Source organism: Lontra canadensis, unplaced genomic scaffold (genome assembly GCF_010015895.1).
Source record: "Lontra canadensis isolate GAN:19392208 unplaced genomic scaffold, GSC_riverotter_1.0 scaffold34, whole genome shotgun sequence".
Lineage (NCBI taxonomy): Eukaryota > Metazoa > Chordata > Mammalia > Carnivora > Mustelidae > Lontra > Lontra canadensis.
Window position 1 is genome coordinate 8,168,717 of NW_022631028.1, and position 27,318 is coordinate 8,196,034.

At 44.8% G+C, this 27,318-nt stretch overlaps 1 protein-coding gene across 7 annotated transcripts in view; it reads right to left on the reverse strand.

Annotated features, from left to right (window-relative positions):
• Positions 1 to 27,318, reverse strand: part of FOXP1 (forkhead box P1) — a 576,422-nt gene that overhangs the window by 271,703 nt on the left and 277,401 nt on the right. For 2 of the 7 annotated variants that reach the window (XM_032867392.1, XM_032867395.1), the window contains one exon: positions 17,817 to 17,900. The exons of the other annotated variants lie outside the window; for them this stretch is intronic. The gene's annotated coding sequence lies outside the window, so the exon portion shown is untranslated. The remainder of the gene's footprint in view (positions 1 to 17,816; positions 17,901 to 27,318) is intronic. 7 annotated transcript variants of the gene reach the window in all.

The window sequence follows — 27,318 nt, forward strand, 5'->3', positions numbered from 1 at the left end:
ACCCCAGACAGTGGGTGTGAAGGGAGCAGGACCGCTGGGAGCCAGCCTGGGCCACCTGGGGGAGCGAGCTTCTGTGTCTTAGTCTCCTAGGTGAGAGCCAGGGCTGCTTCTGGGAAGCACTTTCCCCCAGAGAGATCTGCCCACAGGAGGGTGTGTAAGGAGTGGCCAGCCCTCCCTCTGTGTGCAGGGAGGGGAGGAGAGGCACAGCACTGTCACCTGTGAGGACCTCAGGAAGCTGCTCCTCACCAGGCGTGGAGGCAAAACACGTGGCGCAAGCGAAAGGGCATGGGTAGGGGAAGAAATGATACATGCAATTACAAATGAAGCTGGGCTGTGGTGGGGCGGGGTGGATAAAACACACGTGACCCTGGCAAAACTTCCACAGTACAGGAACTAAGAGCACCTCCCCTGCCTGGAACCCCTGGGCGGGCCTCTAAACTGCCTTCCTTCTTATCAGATCCCTATCACACAGAAACCTAAAACCCCTGCAACTCATGTTTTATTAAAACATGTTTAGCATTCTTCTTAAAGATAGGTTTTAACCCCAAATACCCATGAAATTAAATCTCCTATGCCACTTATCTGCACTGCCGGGCAAAAACTAAAGTTGAGCTAAACAGAGAGATAGCAAAATCAATAAATCACACGAAACAAGTAGCAGTTCAAAAGTTCAAAGATATGATGGCCAGTTCAGTGCGTCTTAGCGCGCACCCAGTAATAACTGGTCTCCGTCACTCCTCACAGTATAGACAATTTCATGGCATCATTTTCATTAGCCTGTCTCACGGAAAATTGCTAGCTATTTATGTATACGCTAAAATAAATTAGCCATTTCATCGAGCAGTGTGATTCTTATAAAATACATTAACACAATACTCGATTTTCCAGTTGGAGTAAATAAATAAATCAATAAATTCAATACAGGGTGATTCTTTTATGTGGTGCTATAGCTCTCAGCATAAATGTTTTTATTGGGTTTATTTGTTTCAATAAAAATTGAAATGGGCCAGTGATCTCAGCACTAGCATCTTAAAAAAAAAAAAATCTATCCAATATTTGGGAAAGTGCTGCACTGAGCACTCCAAGTTAGAATTGTATTCAAAGATCATCTTCATGATAATTATTACTCCACAACCCAGTTCTGATGGGGAATTTCACAAAGGGAAAGAAAGGGGGAATTCCTCCAGGTGTTGTACTCCTGGGGCATTTCTGTACTCCAGACCGGAGTCTGGGGGTAAGGCTTCTGAGGGACAGCAGCCCCTCGCTGAGCTGCGACCTTATGGCTCAGATGCCTCTTCCCTGGACAGGGAGAAACGACCGTGGGACAAGTGCCAGATGGCCTCTTCTGTCACACCTTACCGAACGCCATTGATTATGGCTCAGAGAAGGCCATTTACTCCAACCTCTGGGGGAAAGACTAGGGTATCATGACTGCAAGAAAGAAGAGAGAGGTGTGCTGATGTTGTAAATAAACTCAGGCCAAGGCCTGCAAGCCGTTCTGGAGGCGAGAGGGAGACACCAGCAAGCATGAGATATTTTTTTCCTGGGTCACCAGTGCAACTGAAATCGAAGGAGAACGGGGGGATGGGAATCTGTTGTTTACGCCTGCCCAACATCCAAGCTCCTCTTCCTCTGATAACACTGGCCCTATTTTTCTTGGGGAAATGCCCCATTCCCCAATCTCCCACTGGCGAGCAGCAGCTCTTGGCTCCAGAGGGTGGAATCATAAACCAGGTCCGACGGTCACCTCTCCTGGCTGCCCCAATTGGCTGATGGACAGATGTGTCCCACATCAGAATTGGGAAAGAGAGAGACTGTCCTCCTGCTTTTGAAAGTGCTGCAAGCGTTGAGAACATAGACTGGGCTTGCCCCCACAAAAAAGAAAGAGGCCAGGCCACTGGCCAGGACTGGCTGAAGGAGGCCAGGACACAGCAAGTCAGAGGTGAGCCCAAGAGCAGGACAGTTTCCTAACGGTGCTCACAGAGGGCCATCCAACTCCTGGACTGCTCCATTAAGTAAGCCAGTGAAATTCCCCTATGTGCTTAGCCAGCTCACTGGAGCCGCCTTGTTTGTAACCAAGAGGTGCAAACCAGAAGTCAAACTAAACATGTGTTTTATGTGTGCTCTGTAATGTATGTGAGCCCTCATGAGAAAGCAAACCAAATAAAAACACACAAGTCAACAAACTCCCACAGCTAATAGTCAAAATCTGTAGACCTCACAGATGCTATATAACCTGATCATCAGCCAGGTTCTCTTCTCTGCTGTCCCTGGAAAGAAAGAGCTAGAAGAATGAGTCAGGACCCACAGTCAAGAAGAACACAAGATGATCTCAAAGCAAAGTACACTGGAGATCCAAAATAAATCCAGTGTGAGGTCTAATACAGACTTGATAAACTCTCTTCTCTAGGCCCCTGGTGGTAGTGGCTCAGGTCAGGGATGGCCCAACAGTGCATCATCAGTTCAGGTCAACAGCCGGCGGGCTCACACAACGAGCCTCGTGTCTTCTGATCGGACTCATGGACAAGGGATGAAGTTGCGGTTCTTTCATTCTGTGATAAAAGTTCTACTATGGCGCGGCGGTGGGATAGCGAGGTCCTGGCAGCCTGCCTGGCTTTTCGCCCTGGCTCCAGCCCAACTAGATTGGCAAACCAGGGCCCTGACTTCCTCCATGGGCAAGAGAGGACCCCAGATTAATACAGCCAGGCTTTCTTGGGAATCATAACCATAGTAACGCAAACAATTAAAAAAGGGAAAAACAAACAAACAATAATTGAGACACTACCAATGACTTCATTCTTAATATGCCAGAGACCATACTAATCACTTTACATGTATTTCTCATTTCATCATTAAAATAAGATTTTAGGGGCACCTGGGTGCCTCAGTGGGTTAAAGCCTCTGCCTTCAGCTCAGGTCGTGATCCCAGGGTCCTGGGATCGAGCCCCACATCGGACTCTCTGCTCAGCGGGGAGCCTACTTCCTCCTCTCTCTCTCTGCCTGCCTCTCTGCCTACTTGTGATCTCTGTCTGTCAAATAAATAAATAAAATCCTTTAACAAATAATTAAAAAAAATAAATAAAATAAAATTTGAGGCTAAGTCTAGAAAAGACTTGCCCAAGTCCTGCAGTCCTCATTACAGGCAGGGAAGGAGCTGGAGAGCTACCTGGGGAGGCCAGGTGATACCACTGTAGCTGAGTTGGGAGAAATAAGGGGGCCATGTTGTTGGTTCCCCCTTTCCTCTCCTTCCTCCTTCTTCACTGTCCCTTCTCCCTGAAAACCTAGGGGAGCCAACCATCTACATCATAATGTCTTGGGTGGGGTGGACTGACATTCCACTCCAGCCTGTATCAGTAGCCAGGATGTCGTGTGAGGAACCAGGGCTCACACCAACTGTCATTCTTGGCAACAGAGGAAGGCCCTTATCATGTCCTGGAATCAGGTGTTCCATTCCCAGCCGGGTTCAGATCTAGGCCCCCCTACTGGAGGGTCCTGAGCGCTTGAAACCTGGCTAGTACACTAAATTCTTAAACTTATGTAAGTTTAATTAATTTGAATTTAAATAGCCACACGCATCTAAGGGCTACTATATCTTGGACTGTGTGCAGTTTTAGAAGTGTGGCAAATTTTCCATATTCATGAGAATCCAATCCTCAGCAGATGGATATCTGGTTCCCAGTTTGAGATTCTATATATTCATTAAAATTTTTATTTTGTTCTCAGTGGAAATGGTTTTGGTCATGACTTTTTAAAAATGCCATTCTTATATGAAATCTCCTAATTTTTCTAAAGATTTCCATCTAATTTTTGTATAAATTCTAATCACCATTTTGAGTAGAATGGTAGACTAATTTAGTTGACTAATTCGGGTGAGAGACGTATACCTGTGGATTAAAACCAAGTTCCTGGGGGCGCCTGGGTGGCTCAGTGGGTTAAGCCTCTGCCTTCGGCTCAGGTCATTATCTCAGGGTCCTGAGATCGAGCCCTGCATCGGTCTCTCTGCTCAGCAGGGAGCCTGCTTCCCCAGCCCCCTCTACCTGTCTCTCTGCCTTCTTGTGATCTCTCTGTCATAAATAAATAAAATCTTCAAAAAACAAATACAAAAAACAAGTGCCTTCTTTAAAAAGCCAGTAGCAAGGTAATCTTTTTCACTGTTGGGAAAACATTCTTGGTACTCTCTTTAGTACATGTTGCCCATAAATGTCAGGTCTTCAGGGACGTGAACTATCCTGGAGGAAGATTCTGGAAGAATCCTCTACCCGTTTGAATCTCTCAAACCATTTGGAACAAGAATGGCATTCTGGAAGATTTCTTACACAGTGGGATCCCTCCACTCTGACTCTCCCCTGAAAACTCCAAACTATACACGTTCAGGTGGAACCTTTCCCTGTAGCTCAAAGTGTGATGAATTTTTCAGCGTAGGGAGAAAGATTAGTATTGATGGAACAAAGTGACTGGAAAGCCAGCCGCATGACATTATAAATACATCACAGCTGTCAGGGTGTTTCCTTCACAATGGGCAAATCCAGAAGCAAAGAACATTTTCAGGGTGAGGGAGGGTAGTCATATCCAGCACTGTGTGCAGGGTGTGACCCATCCAGAACTATGGCTTTGGGGAGGAAGCTGAGCCATCAACAAGGTATTTCTTGGGTGATATACAAAGAGCTAGAGACGGGATAAAACCTAATGATGAATAAAGTAAACACAGCGTTTGGCTCACCCATCCTCTCTGGATACCAAGAAGTTTCAGCGTCAGGAGTAATGTGGGAATCCAAAACTGCACTGTCATTCTAAACAGTATCAAAAGTAAATAATAATAATAATAATAATATCCTTTGCCAGGCACAACCTAGATTTTTAAGTTGATCTTGGCTGGTGGAGAATGAAATGTTACTCCATATGTAGACAGTGCTGGATGGCTCTTCAACAGCCATTCCCAACTCCTTCATTCCCTCCTCCTACTCCTCAAGCTGGGGGGAAAAAAGACATTGTCCCCTACCCAGCTTTCTTTGCAATTAGGGACAGACATTTAATGAAGTTCTAGCCAAAAAAGACAAGGGATATAAGATATTTTCCCTCCTTGACTGAAGGAAGGTCATACAAAGATTTCTTTCTCTTGCTCTCTCTGCCTTGCCCCCTTCTCCCACCTGGTGCCTTTGAATGAGACTGTGTAGGCAGATAATGCCTGGAGCTGTAGCAGCCATCTTGTAGCCATGAGGAAAAAGCTGAAAGAATCACAGAGAAGCCGACCCAACAGTCAGATACTACTCAGCTTCTGAACCAGTCTTGAAACTGCCTACGTTTAGACTTCTGAGCAAGTAAATGATAAACATCCTTATGTTTTCAGCCACAGTTAATGAGGTTTTCTGTTATTAACAGGTGAACACATGGTAACTGATAGATCCTAAATCCTAGAGAGAAATCACTTCCTTGAGGGAACTTGACTAATCAGAGTGTAATTAGCCAATTCTCCTGGTATCTGAGATGGTTCCCTTGTCACTTGAGAGCTTATCACCGAAGCAAATGACACTTAGTCTTTAGAAGCTCCCTGAAGAAAAACACCACCACTTTATACCTACTGTGTGTCAATTCTGTGTGAGGCTTTTACCAAAGTGACTTGCTTACACTAAGTCATCCAGTCTTCCAACAACTCTATGGGGTAGGGACAATATTTATCCAAATTTCTAGGAAGAAGAAACAGAAGCAGAGGGAGGTGAAACACAATGTCGTAGGCCAACGGCTGTTACACAAAACCTGGTCGCACCACAGGGAAATGGTTATACCCATGGCCCCAGCTATAAAACGTAGGTAACTTCAACTGAGGGATAAACATTTCTTGTTCTAAGACATAATGGTGGAAGCCTGGACTCAGAGCACAGGACACACAGTCGTATGAGCTGTGTCTGGGGTGCAGCCACTGTGGTGGTGACTGGAGAACAGATTCTTCGGCTCAGCTATAAGAGTTGTGGACACTCCCCAACAGCTGACAGTAGCATCCACCACCATCACAAGCAGGCAAAGGTGTCTCTTCAGTGTTGCCTATCGCCATGACCTGGATGGGATGGGGCAAGAGACTGCTGGATCCCCCCATGTTTTAACACCAAAGGAACAAAAAAGGTACAGTTTGTTCTCAGGGAAGTGATAAAGAAGGACTCATAGGTTAGGAAAAAACAGCTTGAAAATACTGGAAGGATTAAGAATCATTGGCCAGACTGGCTTTACACTTGCTAGCTGTGTGACCTTGAGTAACTAGCTTGACTTCTCTGAACCTCAGCCTTCCCATCCATATGTGGAAATAAAACAAGTATCTAACCTTTCCAGTTGCAGTGAAAATCAAATGAAATGATACATGTCAAAGTTGTCACCTAGTAACAATAAGTGTTCACTAACTGCTAACTATCCTCCTCCTCATCAGTACTGAATGATAATAAATTGCAAAATTATTGTAAAGCACCTAGCATAGTACTTGGCATGATCTAGGTGCTCATTTCTTGGTTTTCCCATTTCTCTTCCCTCCACAAATAATTCTGATGTGATGGGCCTACTGCATTTTTTAAAAATATTAATGAATTTACGCCACTAAAATGGTTCTGGATTTGATGCTAAGGTAAATTCAAAAATCAACAGACTGTCTATGGCCACATGCTTCCATGATAAACAGGGTAAATAAAAAAGAACATTATGCAATTAAATATATGTAAATTAACACATATTTTCATATGTTATACACATACGGATACCCCTTTCATTTACTAAAGTCTCTGTGCGCTGAGGACAGAATTAACTTTAATTTTTAAAATGTTTTTTAGCAGTTCAAATTTTCTGCTATAAAAGTGTACTGATTATATAATTTGGAGGAAGACATTACTTTTCAAAAGATAAGACTGATCCAACTTCTACCTTCTTGAATTGGTTTTCTAACAGTTGCTAATTTGTCAACCACATAAATGGCAACAAATCAATAAGAAATAAATAATTTTCTAGACATTTAACTAACCTAACCTCCATGCCCTTAATAAGTTACTGTTCACTGTTTTTCCTCCTCCCTAACTTCCTCCTCTCACCAGGAATGAATTCTTCCCCCAGTTTCAACCCTACCTTTCTCTTTCCAAAAATATCTTAGGGGACATCTTTGACCTCCCCCACCCCTGAGATGGTGCAGCTAAAACCCACAGATGGGTTGGGAACACAAAAATAAATAACTTATTAAGAGTCATGACCACCGCGCTGGCCTCATTCACAGAGGTTTCGTGGACAGGCGTTTGCTAAAAAGTTTTTCCTTTTTGGTTGACTGGCCTCATAGAGCCCTCTAAATGCCAGGACTTATGATAAGCAATGACACACTTAACTGTTACATATTAATGTTCATGATAATGCAATCTTTCATTTGGGTGATTTAAAAGCCCCTCTAGTCCGACTTACAGTTAGATATACACTGAATGCTTCATCAATCATAACCATTTTTATTCTCAGTCTCCTGCAAAATATTAGAGAAGGTGAATTTCAACTACATACTGAAGGGGGCTTTCCTGTTAGCCCTCAAAAATTTCTCTGTTGTCATTTACACACTGGATTCCCAGAGCTCCTGCCTAAGCAATCGGCTCACCGGCACCTTTCACTACAGCAGATCTTATCTACAGAGGAGAGGGAAATCCACCTTCGTATCTCTTCTGCACGGCCAAATCTTCCTTATCTTACAAAGAAAAGAAAGCACGTCCCAGTTATGAACTAGACAAAAATGCGCAGCCTGGCAACATCGAGGAGCGAGCAGCCCGAGAGGGTTGGGATGACTTGAACTGAACGTCAAGCAGGATTTAGCACAAATTTGCACCAAGAACCAATGAGCCCACCACTGTCAAGCAATAAGCAGTGATCACAGCGACCTCTCATAAATGCACTTGAAAGAGACTACACCTCCTTTCCATTCATGTAAAGGCTTGTCACAGTTTTAGGGCCAAAATCTTCCCACAACTGACCTTGGACCCACAGACCATGAGACAAATCACAACGGAGGCAGGGATCAAACCAGTCACCACGCAGCTTGGCTCGATCCTACCACCACTCCAATGACCCTCTAAGATAGAAACCCAAGCCCTTCTTTAGGTACCAATACAGTAGCCCCTTATGCATCCTGCACGACCCTCACGTGTGACACACGAATTGATGCAACTACGAACACATAAAAATGCGTCTCCCAAGATGTTCAGCTTGGGGTTCAGGAGAATTAAGCCTATCCCTCTAAAAATTTTTTTTAAATAAAATCTAACGTATACTCAATATCTATATTTTGATTTTATGACCTTCCTTCACTTTTATCCTCTTAAATTCCCCCATCTTAACAATCTCCTTTTAGGCTAACAAATTTATGTTTTTATTCCGAGGTCGTTTATAGATTGATCTCTTGAGGCAAAGAAACATTGAATTATTGGAATTCAGTGTGGAGATGCTTCCAGGGTAAAGGTTCTCTGTTTATTAGCAGAAGAAATGCATTCAACTAATTTGACTTGTAAGTCTGATAAAATCTCCCTGGAAAAACTGCTTCTATTATGATGAATAATCCTTTGAGGTGAAAAATGAGAAATATACACACTGGGTTTTATTCTATATTAATTCTAACAGGGTCTGAAACGAAACTCAAGTAAGCCATCTTTTAGATGTTGGGAAATGGCAAACTTGCCTGCAAACTACATGCAAGAAGTAATTAAAGTAAATGAACATGAAATTAAACAGCACCCCCATAAAGTAGGATATAAAAGTAAAGATTATTAGGAAAAAAAAAATTGTCTTCCTCCTCTATATTAAGATCATGAATTGTGCGTTTACTCTATTTCTCTTTTATTATTTGATGATGGGTTTTTAGAGCTTGGGTTTTATTAGGACTTGCTGGAGGAAGAAGTTCCTCAGCAGTGAGCTGACTACAGGTCTGGGTACATCATTACTTCTGAGACACTAGACGAAGCCATACAAGGTAGAGGTAGGCTCGCCAAGCTCGCTGTGATGCAAAACTGGAAAGTTTCCTGATACCACTGATGACTGAAACAAGATCCTCATCAGAAAGGAGATTTAAAGCTACAGTAGACGGGACTTTATTTATAGAGAAAAACTGTGCACCTCACTTCAATAAACTCTACTATTCATGTAAAATTCAGGATTCAGGGACAGCTGGTATTTGTTGAATTTTGGGGGCTATCCAGAATCCATTCTTAGTTCAATTTCTTTTTGGGGAATTACCACCCTCCCTCACTGTTCCAAGCAGGGTGGGAATCCTCAAAGTCCCCTGCCCCTCTCAGAGCCATCAAGTGGCCACGTGATGCCCACCGGGCCCGTCTGATTCATCTAAGCAGACTGGTGTGAGGAGAGAAAAACGAGTAGGGAGCACTGGTTTCAGCAGTGACGGTGATGCGCTGGGCCAGACTTTTAAGCTGCTGGTATGCTGGAATTGTCCTGCTTCCTCTCCTTTCCCAAAGTGCTGGTCGTTCTTCTCTAAGCTACTGGCTATTCCTCCAACAAACTCTTTTAAGTTGGCCAGAGGTGATCATCTCTGTTGCTTGCAACCCAAGAATCAGCCAGTCTGATGGGAAGAGCCTGGCTTGACAGTGGCTCACAGGAGACGTGAGCTCACTGAACCCATGCTCAGTATAATTCACCATATGCGATGCGGTGCTCCTAGGTTATATATGGCTGCTCTGAAATTCAACGTGAAATTCCAGCCAACAGTCATTCAAGCCATTAAAGACCAGGGTCCAAATCTACAGATCAGGAATCTTCTTTCCTATTTTTTGCAGCACAGTGTTAGAGATAATCAAAAAGTACAGAATGGGTACAGAAAAGAGGTGAGTGATAAGCAGTGTGCAGGATATAGAAAAATGAAGAAATCTAGCCTTAGGAGCATTTAGTGCAGGGATGTCCAGGAACCACTAGGACATATTCGTAGCTATCATGGGTATAGTCACAGGGACTTCACCGTCAGGCAGCCCTGAGTGAAAATGCCCGCCCCTCCTTTTAGCAGCTGACTCTGAGCAAGCTACAAAATCTTCCTGGACGTCAGTTTTCTCATCTGCAAAATGGATAGTAATCACATCGGTAACTCATAAACTAGTTGGCAGGGTCAAATGTGAAAATAAATAGGCAACATCTAGCAGTTCCGATGCACAGCAGACCCTCAACAAAATATGATTCATTATAACCGTGCTTTGAAACATCCGCAGAGCCCATACCATCTACCTAGAATGCTCTGGGGCACACAAAAATAAGTTACTCCGGTTCCTACCTTCAGGCAAGAATGTGCGGCTTTCAAATCTGAAAAGGACACACTAAAATACAGAGCAGACTTGAACAAAGGTTATAATGAAATACAAACACAAACTTGTGGGAGTCCAGACAAAGGAATGAGTCACACAGGCTGGGGTAAGTTGAAAGGCTCCATACAGGTAATATCTGAGCCAAGCCTTGAAGGATGAGTAGGATGTTAATAGGTAAGGGAGAGAAAAAAAAAAAAAAAAAAAAAAAAGAGGAACATTGGCATCCAAAGTTGAAGGCAGCAATAACATGAATGGCACAAGTTCAAGGGCAGGGCAAAAACAAAGAGTAGAATAAGCAGTAGGATGCCAGCTCCACAAGGCCAGGCACCACACTGGACTCTGACATTCCTGTGACTACCTTTAACTCCCAGAGGAGGGCCAGTCCCACAAGAGGCACCTGGTTATTGTGTGGAAGGCTGGGCTAGAAGAACAAAAGGCAGACAGCATAAGGCTAGCATAGGAAGAGCCTGGAAGGCCATGCTAAGGACAGGTCTTCATTCTCCAACTGGGAAGCCAATGATAAGGTCGGAAAGCTGGAGGGAGACTTTAGAGGTGAAATCAATAGAGCTTGGTACTTGGAAGGATCAGGAGGGGACTTCAGAAGATGGGAGAGCTCTAATTAGGCTTTAGGTTTTCGAACTAATTTTTTTTTAAGATTTTATTTATTAATTTGACAGACAGAGATCACAAGTAGGCAGAGAGGCAGTCAGAGATGGGGGGGGGTAAGCAGGCTCCCCGCTGAGCAGGGAGCCTGATGTGGGGCTCGATCCCAGAACCCTGGGATCATGACCTGAGCCGAAGGCAGAGGCTTTAAGCCACTGAACCACCCAGGCGCCCCGAGGGAACTAGTTTTTTTTTTTTTTTAGCTGAAATGTTTCTGTGTCGAGAATTATCAAGGATTCTATCCACAAAGTGGATTCTGACCACGTCCACAGTCCTGAGAGTGGAATGAGCTGCCCCAGGAAGGATTAAGCATGTGTTTCAAAGCCTTCCATCAGAAACAAGAAGATGCCAGGTTTCAGACCAAACACACTTGGGGGATCTTGCAGAGGTTACTCCAACACCTCTTTGTGTCTTAATTTTATTACCTATAAAATGGAGTCAACAGCAATACATCTTCAGTCTTCAGGACTAAAAGAGAAGATCTACACCAAGGATTCACAATGCCTCCCAGCACCTACTGGATGCGCCATAAATAGCACCAGCTATTACTCCTATTGTTTCTCTTTTGTCTACCAAGGATGGTGAAGACGGAGTCTCAGGGTCCAAATGACTGAGTTCACAAATGCTTAGGTTGGAAGAAAAGTGAGCCCCACGCAATCAGGTAAGAGGGGCTGACCCCAGTCAGCTGCCAATTTCCTCCAGAGAGACTAGGGGGTGTGTGGGTGAACAACAGATCAAAAAAATTAACAGAGAGAGGGTTGAGATGCAACAAAAATGCCTACAAATTAATAAAAGGTCTCTATTCAAGATGGTGTCAGTCACTGGGAACTATACATTAACCCACAGACACCAAGGTAACCGCTTCTGGATGTGGACTCAGCCTTGTGAGTGATGTCCAATAAAGGGGTAATAAGGACAGTCCTGCTAGGCGCTCCGGATGCCAGCCCACTGGGTAGTGAAGTGAAGGACAAGGTGGGGAAAGGGCAGCAAAGAACAACGAGGGGCACCTGCTAATATGTAGGGAAAGGGGGGAGGGATGAAGAGAAGAAATCAGCACACCACACTCTTTGTTGTTGTTGCTGTTTTAAACAGAGGGCCTTTTTGACCATGTTTTGTCAATTTTTAATCTTTTTAAAAAAGATTTTATCTATCTATTTATTTATTTATTTGAGAGAGAGAGCAAGAATGAGCATGAGCAAGGGGAGGGATAGAAGGAGAGGGAGAAGCAGGCGCCCTGCTGAGCAGGGAGATCAATGTGGGGACCGATCCCAGAACCCTGGGATCATGACCTCACCCTGAAGGCAGTCACTTCGCTGACTGAGCCACCCAGGCACCCCTCATCAAAGAATTTCTGTGATGGTTCATTTTTGTCACGACTCTACACGTCTGTGCTTTACACTTCTGGTTGAAGCCTGGCGAGTACTCGTACATTCTTAAATATTGTATGCAATGTTAACTGATTTACTTAGACAAATTTTTAACCCACAATTTGGATTATCTTAACAAAACTGGAACTCCAAGGACAGTGACTAGTATAAGAGTACCAATGTGAGGCAAAAATAATGAAAAGCCTGACACGAGATTTGGCCATGACCTGCATGGGCGGTTACAGAGGATGAAAAAAATTTCTTGAAAAGCAAAATTGACAAGTCCAGCTGATAGCCTTTATCTCCATGCCGGAAATACAAGCAAAAATGCGCTTTTAAGTCGGAACCTGACGCCGAGTATTTTCTCGGGGTAGCCCCAAATTTGAAATGAAATCTTTCTCTCTTGGGGCAATAATGCATCATAGAGAAGGAATGATGTGGGCAGCTGTGAGACACTGACATGTGGCATCGTTCCCATCTGCATACAGCCATGGACCTGCCAGAGGTGGAAAAGGACCCTCATGAGGGTCTAGCACAACAGGCTCCCACCTTCCTATTTATTCAACAATGGAAGGAACCAGAAGGTAGGGACAAAACCTGCATTAGAATTTAGGCACATCAACTCTCAGACCCAGAAGCTTTCCACCATACACCACCTGCCTTGCTCCTAAGTGGAAACGGCTAATAAAGTTTGGAATTTGTTAAACCATTAATCGCATTTCCTTCTTTTGGGTGTTCTTTTAAGCGAAGTAGGAGTTTCCCAAGCACATTAAGGTGAAACAGAAAGAGCCCCTGATAATATAGTTCAAGATAAGAAAGAAGGTGGAAGAGTACACAACCTATCATTTATGCCTTTTACAGTATTATAGGTCCTTGCAAAGCTGCCCTGTCGTCAAAGTAACTACCTTACAGCACATTAAGTTCTAGACTGTATTCCATATTTAAAAGTCTGTATAAATAATGCCACCCTTTAAAAATTATCAGTAAGGTTTCCACACAATATAAAAACACAAGATTTTTTTAAAATCTTCATTTCCTTGAAACTTTAGTTTCCAGTTCTGCAATCACGAAAAAGGCCAATTCTTGTCCTTTCGCATACTTAGGCAGGAAAACGTAAAATTGAGCAGAACTGGAAAGCCCAGGGAAAAAGAATTTTCTTTCTAAAAAAGCTGGGTCCAAGTGTCGTAACAGCCGACGTTTGCTAAGATCCGATGTAATGCTATGATCAACATGGTATTTTTCCCCCTTAGTTACCCACATCTACATCTCCACAATAAAAGCAGCACAGGAGAATAAGCCAGGTCATCAGGCTCTGGAGACTAAAGCTGGATTGCTAGGAGGGAGTCTAGGATAACTGTAAAAATATTCACAGACTTCAAAATGGCTTTATCTTTGGGGGTCTGAGCTCCTGCCCAGGGGAAGGGACACCAATGCTACCATCAGCAAAGGGAACCAGGCAGAAGACTTTCCACTGTGAAGGACCTCAATCCGGATCATCCCAAGTTCAAAACAAAGCCCAGCTGCACAGCAGGTAGATTATCATCATTTCTCAATGAGAAGGCACATGGATTATCTGGAAATATACTTGTGGAAAGGCCCTCTACCTAAGTCCTGATTCTCAGGGACCATTTATTAAATCATTCATCCATTCGTTAACTCAATAAATATTTGTCAGATCCCTACTATATACCAGACCCCAAATGCTGAGACTTCAAAAGAGATATGAACCCAGGCTGCACCATGAGTATCAAAGTTTGAGGGCGGGGGAGAGAGGATTAGGAGATGTCTCACACACCCAAAAATAAATAAGCAATATAATTTTTATACTCATGGTTTACTTCCAACATCAAATTTATGTAGAAAAGAAAGAGGCTGCCCTTTAAAAGAAAAAAAAAAAAGTCAGCGGATCAAAAGCATCATTAATCACTGTCTCTTTTAAATTAAAAGGTTCGCGAAAAGGTGGGCATGGAACCAACGTGGGAAACAAATCAGTCCCCTTGCTGAGTGAGGGTCAGAGTCTAAATGGGAGAGTCCTCGGTATTTACCCAGCTCATCTCCTGCATAATGGATTTGGAGAAGAGATTTCCGCTGGAGCTCTGCTAATTTGAGGCTCGGCTTTTGCTTTTTAAAAATGACACTTGGGTGGCTCCTCTAGCATTGTGACTGGTTTTAGAAGTAAACCTTCCAAGGTTTCTCTCAGTGAGGTTCTCGCTTTCCTGATGTGACCTAATAAATCCCGAGCCACTGCAAAGGTGCTCTGTTAATGAGTCACAGGCCTGATTCTTTGGGTGGCCGTTCGCAGAACGGCCAGCCCTTGTAGAGCAAATGCAAAGCATGCCCCGAGCCCTGGAGAAAGGGCCTCTCACACAGTGGCTGGAAGGGCTAGGGAAACGCCCCGAAGAATCCGGGCTGTCCGCCTGCTCAAGGAGCGCTCGGGGTCAGTGGCCCGGCCCCTGTCCTCTTCACAATGCCTCTGGCCACACCTGCAGTGGTTAAAGCAGGTCAGGGAAGGGGGAGATAAAGCGGGGGCGCGCCGCCCGCCCCCGGTGGACACAGTGCCGAGGGAACTCAGCCTTTGACAGAGGCAGACTTCCTGTCCACGGAATGCCAGCCCAGAGGGAGTTAAATATGTTTAAAACCTAAAATAAAACAACACAGCCTAGTCCATACAAGACCATGAAAGCTGGGGATTTCAATAGCTGCTGGGAGGGTGTAACCATAGCTAGGGAACTGGGATTTTATTGTTCTATTGTTTACTGCAAACTTTGCTGTCCAATTAGACTTGGGCCTGTTCTGAAAAGCTCACAATCCTCCCCGGGGACTAGAGCTACAGAGAAGCACCCGGGACCCCCCACCAACCCTTCCTCACGTCCTTGGTGGTTAGGAAGCTTACATTCATCTCTCCTCCATTTTCTCCTGTGTGTGTGTTTTCATATATATATAAATACATCCATGACGGAAAGAGCAAGAGGGGATAAAAACATCATCTGTACATTTACACTAGTAATGACGATGGCACACACTACTCCCTGAGGGCTTACCACATGCTGGCACGGGGTGCTAGATGCTTCTTCTGCCTTCTCAAACTTACGCCTCTCAGCTCCGGTTTAGGTACTATTCTTATTCCCCACTTTGTAAGTCAAGAAAATGGAGGTCAAGGTCATTGGGACTGTAGTAGAAGAGCTGATACCTGAACTCGCTTAAGCAGTGCTGCTTATGCTTAATACATCACTAACCATGAACACAAAGTACTTGGGGAGGAGGGGAAATGGGAAGGGGGGCTCAAACTCCCAGCACAGGAGACCTTGCTGCTTATTTCTACATTCTCTAGGTGCTCTCCTTCCTCAGCACAAGAGTCCCCGTTTTATTTGGGCGCCAGGGTGCTCAATTACTTGCAATTTGGGGCTCCCTTGTCACTGCAAGTATCCGTAAAACACAGTCCTGGCCAGTAAGACAGACCCCAAGGAAGGGCATTCCTTTTCAAGGAAGACGGCAAATCCAGGAAGATACACTCTGTTTTAAGAAGAAGCCAAATCTGAAGAGAAACAATTTCTTTTTCCCCTGTGCTTTCATCTCGTTCCTGAGCCTGGAAACACACTTTTGGTACCTAAAGGTACAGGGGCCATTGTGTGACCATGAGAACGAAAGTCAAAATGCTAAAGATGGCAGATAAGCAGTAAGGAGCTCATTCTTGGAGGATTCCCTCAACCAGGTGCATCAGCGCTGAAGGCCTACTCCTAGACTTGATCAAAGAGAATTATCCTGCATCCCCATTTGATTAAACCAGATGATACGGACAATGGTCCCCAGGCCAAACCTGGAGGCTGTATGCATAAAGTTTCATTGCAACACAGCCGTGCCTGTTGATTTAAGCATTGTTTAGGGCTGTGCTCATGCTGCCATACAGAGCTGGGTACTTATGAGAGACTGTACAGCCTGCAAAAGCCCCAAAGGCTCTTTTCAGTGAAAGTTTGACAACCTCTGGATTAAGTCGCTATCATCAGGTTTCTGCTCAGTGCACCCGATGCAATCCTAACTGAAACATAGCCAGTCGTGGAAAATTCCCAATAAGTGAAGAATAAGAATGCATGCTCCCACCTACTCAATCCATGTTCAGTACATATGTCCATGAAGTCCTACTACATTCCAGATCCTTTGTGATATGCTAGATCTGAAGAAGTGACTATGTTCCTGACCCTTCAAGAACTTGCCATCTTTGTAGACCGCCATATGCTTGGAGACTAGCTTCAGAAAAAATCATTTGTAATTTTAAGGGCTAGGGAAAAAATACAGGGATGCCATATGAACACACAGTCAGGAAGCCTAACCTAATCTACAAGAAAGAAACCATCTCTGAAAAAGTTCCCTGCTTCTCCATAAACCCACCCATCCCCCCAACTGCTAGCCATCCATAAGCTGCTCCTTGGTGGAGACTGGGTTCATTTTCAAAGCTCCACTGCACAACGGTTGAACAACAGCTTGAGTTCCCTCAGAGAAAACCCAGACTTTGGAAGCTATTTGTCTAGAACCATCTCCTTCGGTGACTTTAACACTTCTATGTGATTATGAGTTCTGTATCTGAAGAACATTTTAAGGTGGAGGGGAGAACATATGGGTATCTATACCTGTTGGGTAATTTAATCCTCAAGGTAATTTCTGCACCAGTGTCCCCAAGATCAAGCCACCTATGCCTACCACCTTATCATGGACGCCAAAGAGTCCAGGAGACCTGCCCTGGGGTGATCTCCAGAAAGAAGAGGGCATTCTACTCTGACAGGAAAGCTAAACAAACATGACGTTCTCCAAAACACATCAACTCGTAGACCCACGGAGTATCGGAGTATCGATGGTAAAGCACCAACAAACAGCAGCTGCATAAAACCTGTAATTCCAGAAGCTGGACAAACGATGATGAGAAAGGCAAGATCCATAAAATCTTGACATCAGGAACGGAAACCCATGAATGGTGTTTTAGGGAGATCAGCTCAATCCTTGAGTCCCAGCACATTTGAAACCAGTGCCATTTAGAAGGGATCCCACTAGATTCTCGAACAGCTTTGTCACCTGTCACCCGTTCTCCTACTGGATTGTTGAATACTGTACTAGAGGGGCAAGGAGCTCCCCGCTGTTCTCATCACAAGCCTTCCACTCTGGATTTCCAAGCACACATCTGTCCGTTTCTCAGCTATGTCGCTGTAATTCAGCTGGTCATAGAGAACCATGCAACTATATGAGATCCTGACAAAGTACGCGGAACTTGTAACATGTGAGTGCTCCTCATGCACCAGGCCCTCCTCTATGGCTCTTACGTTCATTATTGCATTTCATTTTCAGCGCAACCTTTTAAAACTGGGAACAATTTCCGCTACTCAATATATGAGGAAAGAGAAGCTCAGAGAGGTGTGCACACAATCACAGAGCAAGCAAGCCGGGGAGCTGGAAGGCAAGACCCAGCTGATGTGATTCTAGAGACTGCCGTCCTTACCACTTACACGGTAGAAGCTCCCTCTCTAAGCTTCAGGGCAAGACTGGCTCTTCTCTGTGAGGTACTAGCTCTGATTCCAGGAACCTGAGGGTTGTGGGCAAGGAAACAGAAAATAAGAAAACAACAAATTCCAACATCCTTTCCTCTCTCAAGAAGTTGCTAGACTACTTCTCTTTGGTTTAACCACCGCCACCACAATTTGGCCAAAAGCAATGCCATCAGCCCAATGTATTGAGAACCATGTTAGCGCGGTCCTGCCACAGTTGCCCCAGTGAGAAATCATGTGGGAGACAAAGCACAGGATATAAGAAAGAAAAGAGAAGGGATCACTTTGTCTTCCTAATAGCAATGAAGACCTAAGAATTGAACCAAGAATGACTCTGAGTTCCAGAAATCTTTTGGTAAAAAGCCCTAAGGCAAATCCCTGACCAGATGGGCAGCTCCCAAGGCTAAGAGTTACTCAACCATTACCTCCTGTCCAGTCCTCTGCAGCCAAGAAGGTTCTGCCCCAGGAACAAACAGTCCCATGTGATCAGACACCTAGGCAAATAGCTAACCGGACAAATATCTATCTCCGTCTCTCTTTCAAGGAGGCATAGAGGAGAAAACACAGAACGCCGCAGGAGAGGAGCAGACGCAGGCTTCCCAGGCTGGCTACCGTCCCATTAACCTGTGAGCTTGTTAAGGGCACAGTGACGACGCACAACAGTGTGCATGAGCCCACAAACAGCTGGACCGACTCCATGAGAACTAATCGAGTACGACGGAAACTGAGAACAAAGTGACAAACATGTGAAGATAATCTTAACCCCATCAGAATCACACAGGGGGAAGAGGGAGAAAAGTACAGGTCACCTTCTGGCCATCCAAAGCTAGGAGCTCATTTCACAGCTCGGGAAACAGGGGAGAGCACCCGAAGCTGAAGACGAGGCTCCAGAGTACAAGAGGTTACGGAGAAGGAATGATCTAGGGGATCACCAGGACTGACCATGAGACGCAAAGCAGGAACAAGGCTGGTTCCGAAGACCACCACGCGGCGGGTTCAGCTCTTCCTCAGGGTGGTAAGGATAGGTGCAGAGCCCCAGAAATAAGCAAGGGAGGAGGAAAGGAAGAAAATCGTGTTTCCAGTACCTGGAAATGTGGCAATCATGAGGGAAGGTAAGAAAGTCATCGAGGCCATGACTCACATCCACAGAGCATCATAAATTTGGGTTTTTGGTGCTTTCTCCAAATCAGATTTAACCTTCAGTCACAGACATACAGTGACAGGACTGTGCATAGTCCTTCATCTAACTTCAACTTTTAGCTCCGTTAATGAATCACATCACCTAAATACATCACAAGTAGTATTTTGGATAAATCATGAAAGTCTTGCCATTATATTGCCCTAAAAGGGGGGGGGGGGGCGCAGAGGGAACAGCAATTTATTTAGTGTAAATTTTGAGTAGATACTACAAGGTTCCTTGAGCTGTTTTTGGTTTACAGTATGTGTCAGAACATTATGAGCCGTGACATCATGAAGTGGCTCGGATCTCTCTCGGCTTCTGGGAATCCTTCTTCTTTCACAAATATGTATGAGAAAGACACTCAATATTAGGAAAATTTGTAGAAATTACAGTAGGTCCACATAGGCGGGAATCCAAAAGGAGTATCTAATGGACAAGACCAATGCCTACATGCTCTCAAAGCCAAGGCCAGGGAAAGACGGAAGAGTTGAGCCCAAGGGGACCAAAAGGGGACTGAGCCCTGCTGTGCGAATGGAGAGGCCAGAGAGGAGGAAATCACTTTGCTGATGGGAAGCCCCGAAAATAACAGCTGTTGGAGAAGGAACAACAAGGCTGTGGAGCCGAAAGCAAAAACTGAGACACAATTTGCAAGAGACGACAGGTGGGGTAAGAGGACATACCTGGGTAAAGACCAAAGAAGTCACGCCAGGCCAATACGACTCCTTCGGGGCGGGGGGGTGGGGGGGAGGGTGTGGCTCAACAGACTGCTTCCAAAAAGCTTGCCATTAAATAATTTTGAAATTATGTCGGCTTCTTAATAGCCATCGGTTCGGTGAAGAAGGCAGAATATAATTGTACAAGTCAGATGAGGTCGTTATCACAAGGACATGAAACGAAGTCTCCCGGGGTGCCTGAGATGTGACAGATGGGATTTCAGAGATTCTGAGGGGGCACGCAAGCCCCCAGAAGACCGTGGAAAGGTGGCGAGGGCAACAAGGCACCCCTCACAAAATGATGAGCCGAGTGATTAAAACAGATCTTCTCCCCTTCCACACCACAGGAGATACTGGGAGGAAGCGATCTTTTCGCCATCAGCGTGCGAAGCACGAGTTACCAGGCAACAACCAACACGGGCTTTCCGGAGTCACGCCATCCAGCCCTTCCGACCGAGAGGCAAGTCAGGTAGATAAAGGGAAAATAGGAGATGCAATCTTGGAGACTTCTGTTAGTCTCCTGATTCTGTCCCCCGTGACGTTCTCATCAACCGGCGAGGAAGATGCGAGGAGGCAGGCCACACCCATCGAGCGGCTATCACTGGTGTGCTGTCAACCTGCGGACGCCTAGCGAGTGATGTTCCACAGGTGTCCACCTTCCCACCAGCTTTATTTAATATCTCTATCAATGAGAACTGGTAGAGCTTCCTGTGCCCAGCGGACCAGCCTGCAATCAAATCCCAGGGTCTCTGTATCGCCGTGCTGTATCGCTGCTACGCTAATTACCCCAGACGCAGCCCCGTGCTTCATCTCTGCAGGGCGAAGACAAAAATCCGCAAAGGTACCCAAGCGCAGAGAGCTGAGAAGTCGCTCTGCAACGGTCCTATCTGTGCAGACCCCTCCCGAGCTCATGGCGACTTCGAAGGGCTTTTGGGTTTCATTCAGCGGCACATGACCGGGCACATACATTTCCATTTCTGGGAAGGTGACCCAGAACAGTCCCAGATGCCTCCAACTCAGAGTGGGCTCCAGGGAGGCTAACCAGCCCACAGCTCCCACTGCAGGATTCCTCCCCCAAATACTAGCGTTTAGAGATCCAGCTCTGCATGTCCACCTGTAGACTGTGATTCCTGAAGAGGCAGCTGACCTCACCCCAAAAGTGCCCCAGGAAACAAACATTACCCAGCAAAGACCCTGGGAAAGCAATGGTAAGATCACTTAATTGCAAGAAAAAAAAAGAGAGAGAGAGAGAGAGGGAGAGAGAAAGACCACAAAACTGAACTTAATGTGCATTCACCTAGACCTAAATTAAAAATAAAATTCCTCTACAGAAAGGAGTTTTCAAAACGTGGGGTCTGAGAATATGGCCATATTGTTCCACCCTGAGGAACCCGGCTGATTCACTTTTATGACTAGACGCCTCCTGCTTCCAAGTCCCTTGCTATAAACATTTACAGATTTCATCGCAGCATTAGTACTAAACAATATTCATTAAGAATCCCGCCAAAGTGCAACATGTAAGTAAATCAAACCTTTGATGCTCTATTTTGCAAATTTCATGGGCCACTAGGGATAATTAAAAGGGCAATTATATAAAGTTGGTGCAGTTTTGAGAAACAAATGACATTTTCTGCTTTAAAGCACTTGATAATTTGATATTTTGCTATTAGGACCATCATGTGTACTTTTATAGACAGGCAGCCAAATAAACAATAAATGTTCCTTAACAGCCTCTAATGATTGTTTTTGCCCACTGATATCACTCACCATTCCAGTCCATAAATCATATGCTACGAGATTAAGGTAAAGATAATGAAAAAGAAGTAGGAGCTATTTAAGCTAGAGGCAGAAAAAATAAAGCAAAAAGCGTTGATTTCTTCTGTGTTTTCTGCAGAGACACCCAGCAAAGTCGGAGCTTCTGAGGGCTGGAGCGGGGCTCAGTGTGTCCCCGTGTTTAACCACCGCTCCGAAGCCAGCAAAGTACATTACAGCTCATGAAAAATACAGCGAAGAAACTGCTAGTGGCAGAAGCATTTAACTTCCTTGTTAGCAGCCTCCCCCAAGTGGCACTTTTTCACCGGCAAGTTGTTTATTATGTTCCGTGCCAGGCAAAACTGATTAAATGGGGCTCTTAAGAATCAAAGCGTTATAAATTCATGGAAATACAGCAAGCAATAAATTCCATGGAATTAAAAGCTTACTAGTGCTATTAGCATTTCAGGGTGTTTGAATTGTTAATACTGATGTGCAAAAATGATGTGCCTCTAAGACAAGGCAGACCGAGGCAAATACAGCCAAACAGCTCTGAATTTATTTTTATTTTTTATTTTATTTTATTTTTTTATCAAAGTGGCACTGGGACTTGGCAGTGGTTATAGCCACAGGAATGGAGGAGGAGAGTAATTATCTCCAAAATTCTCATCTGCCCTGAGAAGTCAATCCCACTACAGAAGACACAAGCCACCAAAGAAAGGTTTACACAGAGGAGGAAAACAAGAGTGAAAATATGATGCCAAGGATTTATGCTTTCAATGAATGGAAATTTCATCTTAACAACTAAGAGGCATGGGGGTCCAACGCCTTGTGACTGGGTCGATCTTGGTTTTCCTATAGAGCACATAACCCTAGACTGGGCCCCAAAAAAGTTACCAAGTGGGGCCGGGTACACTGAAGCAATGACCACGAAATTTCCCTGGATTGTCATGTTTCATCTTCGACTCTTCCTGGGGGTTTATACAGTGTTATTCTAAAGTGACAAGGGGTAAGAAAAAAATCAATTATTATGCCATTAAGCAAGTGATATCCTCCCAAGTGCAAGACGCAAAGTAGTAATTCTATTGCACCCATCTATTTAAGGAATACTTTGTTCCAACAGAAATGCATCTCAGGATTTTTGCTACGCAAATACAAATGCGAGACAGAGAAAGAAAAAAATATTAATCAGTGCTTCATGAAGACTTAAAAATTAAAAAAAAGAGAGAATGAGATATATTTCATTTTTTTAAAGAAAGAAATACTGTCAACAAACAGTGCGATCACTTGAAAACACAATTTAAGAGAAAATAGACTTGAGAATTACCGAAATTCATGGAAAAAAGGTAATCCAAAGGGATCTAGACAAGTACCCAAAACATCTATTCATCCATCTGCTCTAGAGTTGGCCAAAAGAGCACTATTTTCTAACATATCAAGAAAACTTAATTCCTTTGATAGAAGAGTCACGTGCGTAATGGAACGTACGGACGGATCACTGGTACATGTGATTATCTCTGGGGCTATGTTCCACATGTGGATATAACATTTGTACTCACTGAAGCTGTCTGCTGCTTCCCCACAGAGAGACAGCCTGCTCATGTACCAAAAAATAGAAAGGAGACAAAGAAGAAAAACCTTACAGACAGAAACTCATAGTCATTAATACGCTTTCGCCGGGCTGAAGTCCAAAACCATGCATTGTTATGGGAGCAACATTTTACAGAGCATCTGAATCGTCGGCACTGCCGTTCAACACCGTCTGCCACTAGGACAACACCTACTATGTGTAGAACACTGGCAGGCGAAATGAATTAACTCTAAGGCATTATTCTTGCGCTCAAGAAAGCTTAAACGTCTCACTAGGGAAATAATCAATTATAAAGCACCTATTATATATTCCAAATCAGGAATCAAAGATTCTTAAAACACATGTTTCTCTATCCACTGGGATTTTAGAGTGACTTTAAGATAAGGCATACACCCAAAAAATAACCCCTGAACAAGGCAGTATTATATCTATCAACATTCTATACACACACACAATCCTGGTGTGTGTGTGTGTGTGTGTGTGTGTGTGTACATACACACGCAAGTCTTCAAATACCGGACAGTGAAGAGGAAAACCCTGATAAATACAACATTGGGGGAAATTTAATAACAATGAAAATGAAAAATAATATGTGAAATTTGCTGTGGGCAGTACCCTCAGCATCACGGGTGGGTCAACTAAACTGTCCACACGAGGCTGTGTATGGGACTGTATGCAATGGCCAATGGTGGGCAAAACCAATATGGTCCTTGCCCCCAGGGGTGTCACTGTAAGTTAGCATGGGGCAAGTAGCAGAAGGTGACCTCAAAAACGGTAAAGAAGACCTGGAAGTTTCCATGCCTGTGTCCCACACTTACCCCTACGCGCCCTCCTCTAGTCTTCTCACACAGGTCTCTGGGGCCTTGTTCTCTTCCAAAAGAGAAATCCCCCGGCTCCGTCCTTCACTCTCACCGACCAACAACCCTTTCATGTCAGTGAGCTCCACTGAAGTGTTAGGCCAAAGGAAAGACATTTGTACTGTCAGCTTCTGATACCTAGTTGGGATGAAGAGCTCTGCCCTTTGTTAAAGGGACACTCTGGTGCACTCTTCGGCTGGAGTTTAGTTAGAATTAGAGGAGGGCCCTTCTTGCTGATCTTCTTTCAAGGGTATTGTCTTCCAGAACTGCTACAAAAGAGCTCTGTTCTGTCTTATTTCCAGAAGTGGAGACAACGGTCTTGTGGCCATGGTCTTCCTTGGTTTGCAGGCTGCAGTGCCCGCAGAAGAGAAATCGCTCTGCACTCGCCGGAGCAGAGCCTCTCCCTTCTCACTTAATGCAAGTAAGGACTAATGAGAGCCCTCAATTCCCCGTGACAGAGGTCCCCTCCCTGCCTCATATTCAATCCTCTGTGTTGCGCAATGAGCAGAGGTGGTCAGGGGCCTATCTCCTCCTGGTCTCTTGGGGCTCCAGTGGCCCACCTAAGAAATGGCCCGAGTCAGGTTTATGGGAGGGATAAGAAAGGAGCCCCTTGGGTGCAGGACTGGACCAAGTCCTCAAGCTCAGATTTCAAGAATTACCAGCAAAGAGATGCTGGGAAGGGACCTGTCCAACTAACAATCAATCAATGATTTGCTTTCCACTCGCCTCTGCCATCCTTCCAACACATCCGGCTTACGCGAAGAAGCAACGTCACCTGACCCCAATACCACTGTCACCAAGTGTGACTCCGACTTCAAATACAGGCCCTCCCCTCCTCCTTACCGCCTTAGCCATAAATCAAGCCACTTTCCTCCCTAACCTCCTGGCTTTGTCAGGTTGAAGCCTACTCTATTGTGTTTTCTCATACAAAAGTTGGTATTTTCATGCAGTACCTACCCCCTCTTCAGACTTCCTTGAATGCAGCCCTAGGCTGTTTCCATTATTTCCATAGCTGGGAACAAAGTTTCTGATGACAAAGTGTGTCCTTGGAACACAATCTCTTTGCTAATGGGGGGGGACTACGGCATGATAATAGGGCACTAATTGTGCACGCCAGACAATGCACCAAAAAGGGACCTGGGAAGGGAGAGAAGTAAATAATAATACAAAGTAATAAACACCTCTGCCAGTGAGTGTAAAGAAATAAAATGCCCTCGTATTCTGAAGGGGGGGCAGTGTGTGATTACCTTGGAAGGTCTGGTCAGGGTGGGTGGCTACCCACTGAGAAGAAGGTACACGGGCCATTTCAAAGCCTAAGAAACAGAACTTGTTGAGAATTAAAAAGAGCTCATGCTCTTTGCCTCCTCCAATGCCTCTCTCTACCTTATTCCTCGGCCCCATCTGCATGAAGCAGATGGACAGCTCCCGGAAGCCTCACGTCTGCTATCCCTTCTCTCCCGGGTCTCCCACTATGATTCCCTGGCGGAGGTGAGCCCTCCCGAGAATTCCTGCGAATCCAGTATTTCACATCAAAAACAATTTTCATATTAGCTTCCGCATCTTCTTTACCATGCCATGAGCTCCCCATGACCTACAGAAATATTTTATTTATCTTGGTGATTCCTCAACAACCCGGGATAAAGAAGTTTGAGGCTTACTGAATTTAATTGCTTTGTGAATGGGAAAGAGAAGAAAGAGGTTAAGTGGCCGCTCACCCTCCAGGTCCCCCAAGAAGCGCGTGACACAAGACCAACCTGAGAACAAATGCTGAAGGGGCTGGACCCATAGCGAGACCCTTCCTGATGCCCTTGAAATTGAGAAGTTGCAGGGACGGAGCTGTTGGTGCTACTCACCATCAGGAAGAGAGTCCCACTAGCAGTGGGGTCAGCAGAGCGTAAAGTGGAGGGAAGGAAGGTAAAGGCAGGGTCCTCAGGGCTTAGATTGGGTCTAGCAAGGCCCAGACCTGACTGATTCTATTACATGATCAATCAAATACAATCTCTTTTTGCTCAAGTCCACATGGGTTGAGTCTCAATGACATGCGACTAAAAAATGTTCTAGATGATATGCAAGATAATGAAAGTCGATAAAATAAATTAGCATTACACAGGAGACAAGCCCTACAGAGTCAGGAGTCCAGAGTGACGATGTGATTGATCAGGGCTCAATCAACTGTTTGTTATCACTGGGTTTTGAGATCAATCAACAATCCCACCTGATCTTCACATGTACTAAAAGCAAGGATTTAAAAGAGACATCATCAAAAATCCAGTATCTGATCTTTTCCAGCAGGGCTTGCTGCCCATTAGGTAACACACTTCACTCTTTGGCATCCCCGAAAGAGCTATGTTCAAAGAGGCATTAAACTCATACATATGTAAGCAAAGGGCGCAAATGGGGTACACGGGGAAAAGAAATTCCATACCCCCAACCGCCAGTTTTCCCTTCCAAAGGGAACCATTTGTTACCAGTGTCTTGTCTCTATCTTCCAAAAATATTCTACATACAGACGATCACATGTGCTTTGTACGTCTACTGCTTCTTCCCCCTCCAACTCGGAGAGCACAGTAATTACTCACTTGGTCACTGAAGCCATCTTGGAGAGATTCCCACAGCAGCACCTGTGGGTCTCTACAGTCTTTATTCATTGCTGAGTAGCAGGGTCCCCACGTGTGCCCAACCACCACCCTAGGGATAAGGCACGATTTAACCATTCCCTCCTGGCAGACACTTAGGGAAAGTCATTGCTTCTGCTTCCAAGAGCACGGCGGCAGGTAAGATCCCTACACACTGGCCTTTCATCAGCTGAGAAACTATAAATCCCTAGAAACAATAGTTGATCTTTGCGGCTGCATTTGTGAACCAAGAGTCAACAACCTTGCCAGTTGGGAACATAAATCCCCACTACCTTCTTCCCTACCCTATACTTGGGCTTGCCTTTTACTGGCATCTTTCTGATAGGATCAGATGACCAGCTGCCTTTGACGGATACTAAAAACAACACAACACCCAGAGACGAGGCGCGATTCTGCAGTATCAGCTGCTATCCCCCTACAGTGGGCCCCAACAGCCTGATACCATATCCCCCCATAACACATTTTGTAAAATTAAAACATTTTATAATCCTATTAGAAAATGCTGGGGGCGCCTGGGTGGCTCAGTTGGGGAGACGTCTGCCTTCAGCTCGGGTCATGATCTCAGGATCTTGGGACTGAGCCCCATGTCCGGCTCCCCGCTCAATGCGGAACCTGCTTCTCCCTCTCCCTGCAGCTCCCCCAGCTTGTGCTCTGTGTGTGTCAAATAAATAAATAAAATTGTTAAAAAAAAAAAAAAAAGAAAGAAAGAAAGAAAGAAAGAAAGAAA